Source organism: Mus caroli, unplaced genomic scaffold, assembly GCF_978045245.1.
Source record: "Mus caroli unplaced genomic scaffold, Mus_caroli_1 scaffold_12, whole genome shotgun sequence".
NCBI lineage: Eukaryota > Metazoa > Chordata > Mammalia > Rodentia > Muridae > Mus > Mus caroli.
In genome coordinates this window covers 51,088,938-51,101,054 of record NW_028227267.1, presented here as the reverse complement: position 1 = coordinate 51,101,054, position 12,117 = coordinate 51,088,938, and positions in this window count along the sequence as shown.

The following is a 12,117-nucleotide window of genomic DNA, read 5'->3' as shown; positions in this document are numbered from 1 at the left end:
GAGAACAGGTATTCCGGGTGTGTGGCATGACATTAAGCTGGTTGGTTCTTTTCTCAGATCCGATTGTCCTCGAGCCTTTGGATCTCTGACAACTGCTCATATGCAGGTGACTTGAAGAGATCATTCTGGGATTGTTGTGACATGAGAAGCGCCTCCAAAAATTATAAACATCTTTTAGTTTTGTTTACTCTAGTTAAAAATTACCTCATATCCTACGTGGTAGCATATGTCTGTAGTGTCAGCTACTTTGGAGGCTGATCCAAGACAATCTCTTAAGCCAGGAATTCAAGACCAGCCTGGGTAATATGATGAGACCCCAGCTGGAAACAAACCAATGAACAATCAGGTGCAGATGGTGACTTTGAACCGCTAACCACGGCTTCCTCTGCAATGAGATGGGTCAGTGGAAGGACTTCACCTCTCTTGCAGTACAGAAATCCACTCATCTTTTTTCTTTTTTAAAGGCTTATTTATTTAATGTATATGACTGCATTGTAGCTGTCTTCAGATATACCAGAAGGAGGCATCCGATCCCATTACAGATGGTTGTAAGCCACCATGTGGTTGCTGGGATTTGAACTCTGGACCTTTGGAAGAGCAGTCGGGTGCTCTTACCCACTGAGCCATCTCACCAGCCCCTGCTTTCATATTTTGAGAAAAAGGAACAAAGGGGTGAAGGAAGGAGGGAGGGAGAGAAAGAAGAGGAAGAGATTCAAGGGAAAGGCACAGAGGAGACGCAGGCAGGATGTGCCCTCTCTGCCATGCTCTCCCTGAGTGAGGTCCAGAGAATCCCATCTCTGTCCTATCAGCAGCACGCAGTGTCACAGGGACAGCAGCTGCTCCCCGCCTTTGGTACCTTACTCATCATCCACTTATTCTCTTCAGACTTGTCAGAGGCAGAAGAGCTCCAGATGAAATACATGCAATAGCTCTTGTCTACTATAAAATAATCCTGAAAACAATGAGCTAAAGGCAAGAGGGAGGCCACAGGGAAAACACAGAAGGAGAAAATGGGGCAAAAAGACAACGGTTGTTTCTAGTGAAACTCGGCAAGTCCCTCCCCCCCACCAAAAAATTAACGTGGAGTCTAAGGCTCCCTGTCTAATCTCATGGGATCTAGTCCTCTAGAGCTTAGGCCACAGACTGACACAGAAGTCTGGGTCTCTCTTCTCTCTTTTCTCTCTTTCCCTCCCTCCAGAATGCTCACAGCACTGGCCAGCAGCTGGGGCTGTGTAACCTGGAAGTCCAGTCCTCTGAAGACCCCTCGGCAAGCTCCCCTGCCAGGAGCCCTCCCGTCTGCCCCACCGTCCAGCATGGCTGCTTCTGCTTCTCTGTTTCTACGATTATGTTGCTACTCAAAACTGTGACCACATTGAAGATGTGTTTATTTATTGACAGGAGAACTCAGGGCAGGTCTTGGCTTCTAACCCTCTTCATATCAGGGGGTGTTCCACAACCACAGTGTGTGTATGGGGGTTGCTCAGTGACCTTCCAACCCCTTCCCACCATCTTTCCACAGGCTTCTCTAGTGACACCACCCAGAAGCCAGAACGACCTTGCTTAGCAGATGATCACGCAGACAGGACCATCTAATTCTAGCCAAGGGCATGGGGGACGGGACACAGCCCAGGGGCCTGTGGCCTCTCAGTCGAGAGGACTCAGGGCTAATAATAGGAGGGAGATTAGGAAAGGATTTGAAGTGCATTGTTATCTCACAGGAATGGCCTTCAAGAGCCCGTCCCAAGTTTTCCCAAGAGCTGTGCCACCCCCTCTGTTGTGTGGCTGAGGAGACACTGTCATTTCACCTTATCTGCTCCACCCCCATCAGTTCCTCACCCCACCCCAAGTTTCCTGAACCCACTTCTCTTCCTCGATACACTTCCTTCCACTACTTCCCACAAGTCTTTCCGCCCCTGGAGCCCTCGGTTTCGAGGTCTAGCCAGTCCTGGCTCCTCCGTTCCACCTTTTCTCCTCCCAGGAACATCACTGTTCCAGTTGGGGCTGGAGATATTGGTTTTCCAGGCTTGGGCCCTTTGTCTCCCTCCCTAACACCCTTGTGCTGACTTTGCGCCCACTCATCCCCTACTCTCTGCCTTCTCTCACAGCAGAGTTGGGCAAACACAGGCAACAGAGGCTGAGGTGGGGCTAACAAGCTACAGTTCTAGTAATCAGTGCCGTGGCACGAGGCACAGGAACACCTCCGAGAACAAGACTGGGGCCAGGCTATGGCGGCACCTCCTGGAGCCCAGCCATGGCTATTATTAGGAACCTAGCACCACAAAAGGGCCTTTGCTTTGTTTCATTCCACCCCCGCAGAGTTGCTCTTGGCAGCTAAGACTGTAATCTCAGAGACATGGGGCCCAGCACGGGCCCCTTGCACAAGCCTAACCTCTGCCCTGGTACTGCCCTTGGGCAAGGTCACCATCCCCATGACACACAGCAACCATCTGACATTCTACAGTCTTGCCCCGTTCAGATACTATCTTAGAGCTCAGTTGGGCCTGCCTCTGACAGCCCCACCCTTGCAACTTTGCAGAAGGCCTCTCTGTTCCTCTCTCCCACTCTCCAAAAACAAAACAAAACAAAAGCCTGAACCCACCAACCACACTCTCCTGCTCGCCACTCTCCATGATCAGAAAGGATGAGCTCTTCCAGTTAGTTTCAAGTCCTTTTATAAAGCCTCATCTCTTCAGACTTAGGGAGTTTGTCCAGCTTTCTGTTTCTGTCCACAGACCCCAGAGGTAATCTGCCTGCAGCCCCTGAAAAGCATCCCAGGAAGAAAGCAGCAGCCAGACCCTGACGTCCCTTCTTCCAAATGTGACTTGGGAGCCTCAGATCAGGGGGGTGATCTTATTACCTTTTCCCATACCCAGGAAAGTCTGTGTGTGTGTGTGTGTGTGTGTGTGTGTGTGTGTGTGTGTGTGTCTATTGGCTGACTTAATCTGTTTCTAATCCCTGTTCCAAAGTTTCAACATTCAGTGTTGGGCTACAAGTATGTGCAGCACCGGACATTGTACCAAGTTCTTAAAGAACAGCAAGGGCCCAGCCCAGAGATCAGAAAGTCATCCCAGGATAGGATGGGCCTCTAGAGAAATGGTTCTCGGCCTGTGGGTCACGACTCCTTTGACAAATCTCTATCTCCAAAAATATGTGTGTTACAATTCATAACAGTAGCAACATTACAGTTAGGAAGTAGCAACCCAAATCATTTTATGGTTGTCGGTCACCACGACAGGAGCAAGTGTATGAAAGGGTCTTTGGGAAGGTTGGGAATCACTGCTCTAGGGCACTTCTGGCTTCAAACATTGTTTTTCTAGGATAAATCATAGACCCTGAAGCACAAGCAAAGGCTCGCGCCCAGTCTAAGCATGGCTTGTTTCCCAGTCCTCTACGGACCTCCCATTTTATCTTGAGACCTTTGGAGGCTGACAGAGTCAGGCCAATCAGTGAGAGCCCAAGATGGAGGGGAAGGGAGTGGAGGGGGCTACTGCAAACTCTGCTCCAAGCTGCCTCCATGCATCTGTCTGTGAAGGGGAGGAAGGAGCCAATGAGCCCCGCAACTGCGCACCTGCGAGTCCATCTCAAAGTGTCTGAGCGTTTACACGCCACCCTCCTGAGTTCCAGAAAGAGAGCTGGAAATAAGAAAACGGTGCCAGAGAAGCCAAAAGGAAACAGTGAGCAAACCAAGGACATCCTTTAACACCCCTGCTCCACGTGCTCAGGGCTGCCTTATCTTAAAAAACAAAATAAACCGTGCTATCTGACCCACTTCCTGGCTCATTCATTCCGTTGCCAGATCACTGCCCTGGAAGCTGGAACCCCCGCTGCCTGCACTTCCTATCCCATTCCTTTAACTTCCATCTACTTGGCTTATCCAGCTCTGTCCTTATTCTTGATTAAACCCCAGCACCCTGGCGCTGCCCTGGGGCTCTTTGGAAGCTGCTTCCTGCACAGCCACCCAAGCTCTCTTCTCCTGTCACTCTGCCTTTCTTTGGAATCTGACACTACCAGCCACCTGCTCCTCTTGAAAGACTTCTGGGATTTCTAGGAAACGAGTCTCGCCTTATTCTCTTTGGCTCCTAATTCTTTCTCACTTCCTAATTTTTAGCATGTGTGGTGGATGTGTGTGTGCCCATGCATGATGTGTGTATCTCTTGTGTCACAGGGCACACGTGGGGGTCAGGGCATAGCTTGTCAGGATTGGTTCCCTCCTTCCACATAGGTCTGAGGCAAGGTTTCTCTGTTCCATGAACTTTTTGGCTTCCCGAATATTCTCCTGTCTTCACCTCTTATTTAGCCACAGGAGTGCTGGGGTTACAGATGCTTGCTGCCACATCCAGAATTTTATTATTAAAAATATATATTGGGCTGGCGAGTTGGCTCGGTCCTGAGTTCAAATCCCAGCAACCACATAGTGGCTTGCAACCATCCATAATGAGATCTTCTTCTGGAATGTCTGAAGACAGTGTACTTACATATAATAAATAAATAAATCTTTAAAAAATATATATTTTTATGCTAAGAGTGTGTGTGTGTGAGTGTGTGTGTGTGTGTGTGTGTGTGTGTGGTCTCTCACATGTTTGCCTGTGCACACCACTGGCATACAGTGCCCATGGAGGCCAGAAGAGGGCATTGGCCCCAGGAAAGGGGTTACTGATGGCACCATCCCTGCCAGGTGGGTGCTGGGAACTGAACTCGAGTCTTCTGGAAGAGCATTGGTGCGTTGAGCCATCGCCAGCACACAGGCAGGCCTCACCAGCCTTCTAAAATGGGTTCTGGAATCAAGTACAGGTCAGACTTGCAAGGCAAGTCCTTTTGCCCACGGTACCATCTCACCTTCTGTTCTCTGTGAGCCTCTCTCTTTTCCTCCTGCCTTGGGCCATGGTCTCCCTCCAGTCCTTCCTTTTCTCTCCAAGATCATCATGTCCTACACCACCATAGAATAGCCAGCTCTTACCCACCAGCCCTACCCACCAGCCCATAATTCTCACTGCCTACTGGGATGCAAAACCATCTTCCATTGGTTATCCACTGTTACCTCTAACTCACTCAGACCAAGTCTATGTCCTGCCTGTCTAAGAGATTGCCCATTTGTGCCTGCCCTGTCCTTTCTGATGCACTTCCCAAGTTCTTGGAGCCAGTCTGTTGAAATGAATTTTATCCCCTCCTTAGAAAAGCCCCACCCCCACTCCAGTCCTCTCCTTTTCTTATCTGCCAACCTTGATCGATACTTTAGCCTCTGCCACAGTCTCCTTGCCTCTAGTCTCTTCTCCCCTCAGTACCCAGCTGGCCCCTCAAACTGCTTTCGGGAGAGCACACAGTCTGCCCCAGTTTCAGGTGGCAGTCTCTCCGTGGCTCTCAGATAGTGTCCACTTTGCTGGTCTGAGAAATACGGCACATCAGTAGAAATCACTTTGGAACAAAGCAGACCTAGGCTTGAGTCCTAATACCACAGTCTCTGCCTGACTTTGGGCAGAAGAACATCGTATTCTCTCTGAACCGCACGACCTATGCACAGAATGTAATTTGACTGACAGTCACTTGCTCTGGCTGAAATGTATCCAATTCTGTGTAGGGCAGAGAGGGGCTCACATATAGACAATAGGACCCTCATATCTTTTTCTTTCCATCCTATACCCCCCCCCAAACCATACAACACAGTCTGACAAGAGAGATTTCCCTCATGTCCTTTCTAGCTCACCCCACCATTCACCGACCATACTTTGGGCCAAACTGATTTCCACACAAGCTGGGGACACAGCTCGCCATACAATCCTTCTCAAAGCCTCCTCCACCTTCCAAACTCCAAGTCTGTGTTCTCGCCTTTAAACTCTTAATGGTGTCAGCCCCATAGACTAAGAGGTTCTAAGTTCTTGGCTTATTTTGGATCCAGGCCCTGTTTCATTTCAGACACTGTCTGAAATGTTCAGAGCTGTCATGTGGGTTCTAGGAATTGAACCAGGGTCCTCTGGAAGAGCCTCCAGTGTGCTTAACATCTTCTCTCTGCTCACGATTCCTTTTTTTTTTTTTTCCTAAGACAGATCTCTCTATGTAGCATAGACTATCTTGGAATTCATTGTGTAGATCAGGCTGGCCTTGAACTCACAGAGATCTACCTGTCTTTGCCTCCTGCATGCTGGGATTGACATGTACCACCATGTTCAGTACTTTCCCTCTTTTTAAAGAAACATTCATTTGCTTTTGTTTTTGTGTTGGGGTTTTTGCCTACATGCATGTATAGTATGTGCGTTTCTGGTGGAGGCCAGAAGAGGGCATCGGATCCCTCGGAACTGGAATTACCTAAGGTTGTACGCTGCCCTGTGGGTTGTGGGAATCAGACCTCTGTTTCCCTGCAAGAACAGCAAGTGCTCTAACCATTGAGCCATCTCTTTAACTCCATCCTTTGCTCTTCTCCAGATTGCCCACTTTTAAAAATATGCATACTGTCCTGGTTAGTTTTGTTGTTGTCCACTCAACACAGCTAGGATCATATGAGGAGGAAGAGGAACCTCAACTGAAAAAAATGTCCCCACCAGATTGGCCTTTTAATTAATTGTTGATACGGGACAGCACAGCCCATTGCAGGTGGTGCCACCCCTAAGCAGGAGCGCTTGGGTGTTACAAGAATCAGACTGGGCAAGCCATTGGGGAGCCAGCCAGTAAGCAGATTTAGTTCCCCTGCCTCCACCAGACTCTTACCATGAGTTCTTGTCCTGACTTCCCTCAGTGTCAGAGGATGACCTGAGAGTTGTGGGTTGAAGTAAACTCTTTCCTCCCAAGTTGCTTCTGATCATGGTGTTTTATCACAACAGTAGAAACCCTAACTAAGGCATAACTAAAGAATTGTCTAAGTCAGTTTGAAGAGAGCAACAGCAGCAGAATCACAGCCGAGAGCTGAGAATATGGTAGCTACTTGGTCCTTGAAGCTGGGTGCCTTAACAGGCTAGTCCCACAGTGAGACTCTCACTGGCAGGGTCTCACTTTGTCTCCCTGACTGCCCTGGAATTCTCTGTGTAGACCAGGCTGGCCTCAAACTCACAGAGATCTGCATGCTTCTGTCTCCTGAGTGCTGGAATTAAAGACCTATACCAAGCTAAGTTTGCCCAATTTTTTTCCATATCACAATACTCTAACATTCTCCTTCAGAGACTTCCAGACCCTCTGCATCCTTGGCTGACCCTAAGATCAGGAATATCTGAAGGGTCCCTGGCTGGACCACCTCCTGAGGGCCACAGTTTAACCTGTCTCCTCCTCATAACCTGACTCCCCATCTCTACCAGGAGCTTTCTGCGTGGTCCCCAGATACAAAAAGCATTTAGCTAATGCTTCCCCTCCACTTCCATGTGTTTTCCTGACAATGTTGCCATTTTGCTGGGCCAGCTTTTGGTGGGCTTGGGGTTCACCTTGGTCATGAGAAAAGTTTTACAGACAGCAGCAAGGCAGTGGTCTCCTGACTCAAGGCTATCCTGTGGAGATGGGTTAGGTCTAGGATCACGTGAAGGTCTTGTCTTCAACCAATGAGACTTGGTGGGTTGAGGGAAATGCTAGGGGCCAAAAAGACTAGCCCTGGTGTCTACAGTCTGGGTCCTGATGTTGGTGTTCCTGGAGAGAAAAACTTACCATTATGAAGTCTGTTGTGTGCTGATGTGTGCTAGGCCCCTCCCCTGTGTTTAGTCTCCATAATCCTTGCAAAAAACCACATTGATGGCAAAACTGTCTCAGGGAGTTATGTGACTGACCATACAGCTAGAAACTGTGGAGCAAGGTCTCAACGGGATCTCTGTGCTCCCGGGTAGCCTCCCTTTTAAGCTCCCTCAAGCTTCTAGACTGGCCACTCCACACAGTGCCCTCTCCAAACACTCTTGAAGGAGAGATCTACCTGCCTAATACACTCTTATTGAAACTGGTCTGCCTCCCCAGCTGGCCCTTGTCTATCGGAAAGTCGAGATTGGGGTGTCTGGTGTATTGAGTGGGCGGTGTATTGAGTATGCAGAGAACAAAGCATTTTGGAACCAGCCGGAATACAAAAGAATGACAAGAAGGAACAGCTGCTTGTAAAGAGAAACCTGAGAGAGACTAGCTCAGCTCCCTAATCCTGGCCCGGTGGAGCAGGGATAGGTTCCCCAAGGTCAGGGGATACAGGCAGCTAGGGGCGAGTGCTGGCTACCACTCCCGGGTCCCCTCTCCTGTTCTCAGACAACTGAGGCCTCCTTCTCCCCTTGGGCCAGATGCCCTACCTCTTCTGCCTCCTCCTGAACCTCTCCCTTTGGGTTTTGAGACCCCTTTCAGAATTCTCTCTTTCCACGCTCAGTTCAAGCCTGCGGACCCCCACCTCCCCCTAATTCCCAGCAGTAATTTTAGCAGACTTTCCGCTGGTCTCCACTGGCATGTTCACAGCAAATGGCTCCTATTTGGATCTGACATTTGATCAGTGTGGTGACAAAGCCCAGACAAAGCAGGCACAATGCCTGGGGAGGGGAGGCTTGGGAGGCGGATCACCTTCCTTCTGTCCAGGCCTTATTTGGTCGACCTCAGCGAAGCAGCCTCCAGCACAGTCCCTCTTTATTTATAGCACTTGCTGTCCCTTTGTCTTGTCTCCTGTCACTCTGTAGTGTGCTCCACATCACCACCCACTCCTCACATGGGTTCGGGCCCCCATTCTCTGCACTAGGAATGTCACGCACGCACGCACGCACGCACGCACGCACGCACGCACGCACGCAAAGCACAGGCTGTGCTCTGAAGCCTGGGTCCACTGCTACAATAGGCTGGACAAAGCTCCCGGAGCAGGGGTCTTTGCTTTGGTTCATTGTTACGTATCTCCATTGACCACATCAGTGCCAAGCTCAGACTTGGCCCTCAATGAATACTCACATAGGAAAGGATGGGAAGAGCCACCCAACCGCCAAGAGCAGCAAGCAGGAGGCCAAACATCTGGGATATGAGACAGAGATCTTAAAATTAGGAAACTGGCTTTTAAATTCTGCCTTGCGGCGTTGAGAACAATACTCCAAAAACACCTTTAGACCAAAGCCCTCCAAACCTGAAAGAAGGGGGAAAGGGTATGTTGCTAAGTTGTAGAGATGGCTACCCAATCCCACAGCCACACAGGTTGGCCCCACTCAAAGACACTGGCTTTAAAATGGCTCGCCTGAGTCCCAAGCTTTCTTTACCCATCTCATTGCATGCACCTGTGCCTGAGCCCTCTCCCTGAGCATGGCAGGAAGACACCTTCCTGTGTTGGGAAAGCCAGAAGAGCCTGGGAGAGCTTTAGCCTTCCTTCGGCTGGAGGTTCCTCCTAGGGAGTCTACTCTGTTAATACCTGGCAGGGTCTGGAAGGGACACCCCAGAATTTGTTCTGCTGAGTGTGTTAACAGCAAGACCAGTGCTTCAGCAACTGCAACTGCATGCTGAGGACTGCAGAGCTGCAGCTGCAGTGGGGTGCAGCCCCTACAGTCTGTGGTCCTTCCCCCGCCTTCCCCCTGCACACTGCACACAGCTGCTCAGCATCCTCACCCCTGCTTTAGTTACCAAGAAACCCTACAGAAGCCCTTCCTGGATTTTCCCTTTCCCTGCCTGCCGTGCCTACCCCACCTTCACAATGTACCTGCTTTGCTGGCAGCCCATCCCCCAGGCCTGCCTCTGTCCCTCAAACTGACATCTAATCAACTGGATTAATCCGCATGCGCTCAGAGCTGTGTTTGGGAAGAAAGGGGATTTCAAACTAAACCATGAGTCTGTTGCCTAGACACCGAGCACTGAAGCTTCAATAGCCCATGCTGGAAGAGCAAGAACGAGGCTGGGTACCAGTGTTGCTCCCGGGGCCTGCAGGGGAAGAGAAGGTCTCTCCTGTCCTGTCCCTCTCTCCACTGGGAAGAACAAAGATTGCACCCACGGCTAGACAGAGGCCAGGTGGACCAGGCAGCCGTAGCCATATCATCTACAGCCCTGGGTAACCCTGGGAGGCTCAGGCCTTGCACCTCTCAAATCTGCAGGGCAGCACTAGAACAGGAAAGGGCTCTAAAGCAGGACCATCCGGCAACTGGTCCTCCTCCCCAAACAGCTTTGGTATACTTCCTTAGAATCCCTAGCCGTCCTCCCCTGACTGGGATCAACTCTCTTTCTGTTGAGTTTCCCCACTTTTGCTTCCCTGAAGCTGTGTAATCTTAGAGGAAGCATCCCCCACGCCCCCTAAAGCAAAGCACTTAAATGGATCACTAAAGATCTGCCTGGCTCTGAAGCACAATGATCCCAGGGACACATTGCCTGTTGGACCAAGGAAAGCAGTGTGTGAGCCAGAGTTCCTGTGTCTAAACTCTCTGGTCCTAACAGGAACCTACCTTCTATCTGCTCCAATCCAACCACCATACCAGAGCCATGCCCTCAACTCTGCCCTGCCCCTCTCAGCTGCTGTGACCCAACCCCTTCCCACCTCAGACAGATGCAGGACTCAAGCCAGGAGAGTGGGGAGGATACTGGAAATAGGGCCAGGCTAGCACTGGGGGAAAGGCTTCTAAGGGGCAGCAATGCCAGGGTCAGCAGGACCCTCTTGCAGGCCAGCCAGGGCCCTGCCTGCTTGAGATCGTGGTGGTCATGGTCAGCTTACTCTCTAGTGAGCCGTGGAATGTTAGAGATATTTTTGCTTCACTTTGAGCCGCCCCACCCCCTGGAACTCAGACCCTGAACATGCCATGCCACAACAATGACGACCACTTCCAATTGTTTCCTAGCTGGGGGAGGAGGGGGGAGTACTGTTTGGACAAGGGAAGGGGGGGAGAGTCGGGGGAAATGCTTTTAGTGACAACAGCCCTTTCTAAATCTGGCTAGGGACTGGGTGCGGGTGGGGGATGGGGCACCCTGCTGCCCCATATATACAGCCCCTGAGACCAGGTCTGGCTCTGAGCATTCTCCTGCTGTTTCCTTACTTGCTACCCTCAGGTAGGAGTGGGAGCTGGAGGCCTCCCTCTGGGATAAGGGGCTCCAGGTTCAGGAAGTGATTCCTCTAGGACAGCAGCGGGCTTCTGGCATGTAGTACCAGGTTATCATGGAACACTCCTGTGCAGATCTAAATACGCATGCTTGTGCAGTAGGAATGTGGGAGCCCAAGTGTTCCAAGGTAGGGGGTGGATATCTATATGTGCATATGGCCCAGAATGCAATAGCAGTGTGTGAGCATGTGCGTGCATGTGTGCGTGCGCAAGTACAAGCACACATATCTTAAATGTAAGGATCAGTTTATATTTTATCACATAGGGTACCTCACGCCTGGTTACAAGCATTTTGGCAGAAGAGGGACAGAATGGTGGAGAATAACTCTTAAGGAAGCCAGTTCTGTGAACACTAGAGCCTGTCTATGTTTGGGGAAGTGTCTGACTGTACATAGAGTTATTACTATGTAGGATATGACCCTGCGTGTAGTCTCTGAAACAGCAGCTCACAGACATGCAGGTGTGGGGGGCTCTGGTCTTCGTATGCTGAAGAACACGCAGCCACAGGAGCCTGCCTATGTGCTGGGCTGTTTGCACATGAACACTGTGGGGAGCACGTGCGTTGAGGATGGAAGGAAGCTTACATTCACATCAAGTGTGGGCACAAGCAGAAGGCATGCGTATTCATCAGGGCGTGTGCAGGGGAGGCTGGGGTATGCGAGGGGAGTCAGAGGGCTGTTGGAATCATGAGGCTCGAGTCTGAAATCTGGACTCTGCTATTTGTCCTGTGCTCTGAGAAAAGCAAGGCTTCAGCCTCGACTTCCTCACGTGCCCAAGTAGAACAGCAAGAGTGCATTGTCTGGACAAACGTGACTATTGTTGTATTGTAGGTGGCTCAGAGAAAGGAAGCCTCAGCAGAGGAGTACAGGTAAGGGTAGAACAGCCCCTAAGCCGGAGGACTGGGGCTCGGAGGTTGTTAGTCTTTGGGAGATAGAGCTTGAAAAGGAAGGATGCCAGTGACCAGAAAGGCTGACCAGTGCTGCTAATCACTCTTTGGTGTGCTGAAGAACAGAGCCAGAGAGGAGGGAGGAGCCAGAAGCCAGGCTGGGCCACAGCCTGTCCTGACACCGTCTCTTCTCTTTCTCCAGCTCTCCTACAGGCCTGGGCTTACCTCTCTATCACTAGACAC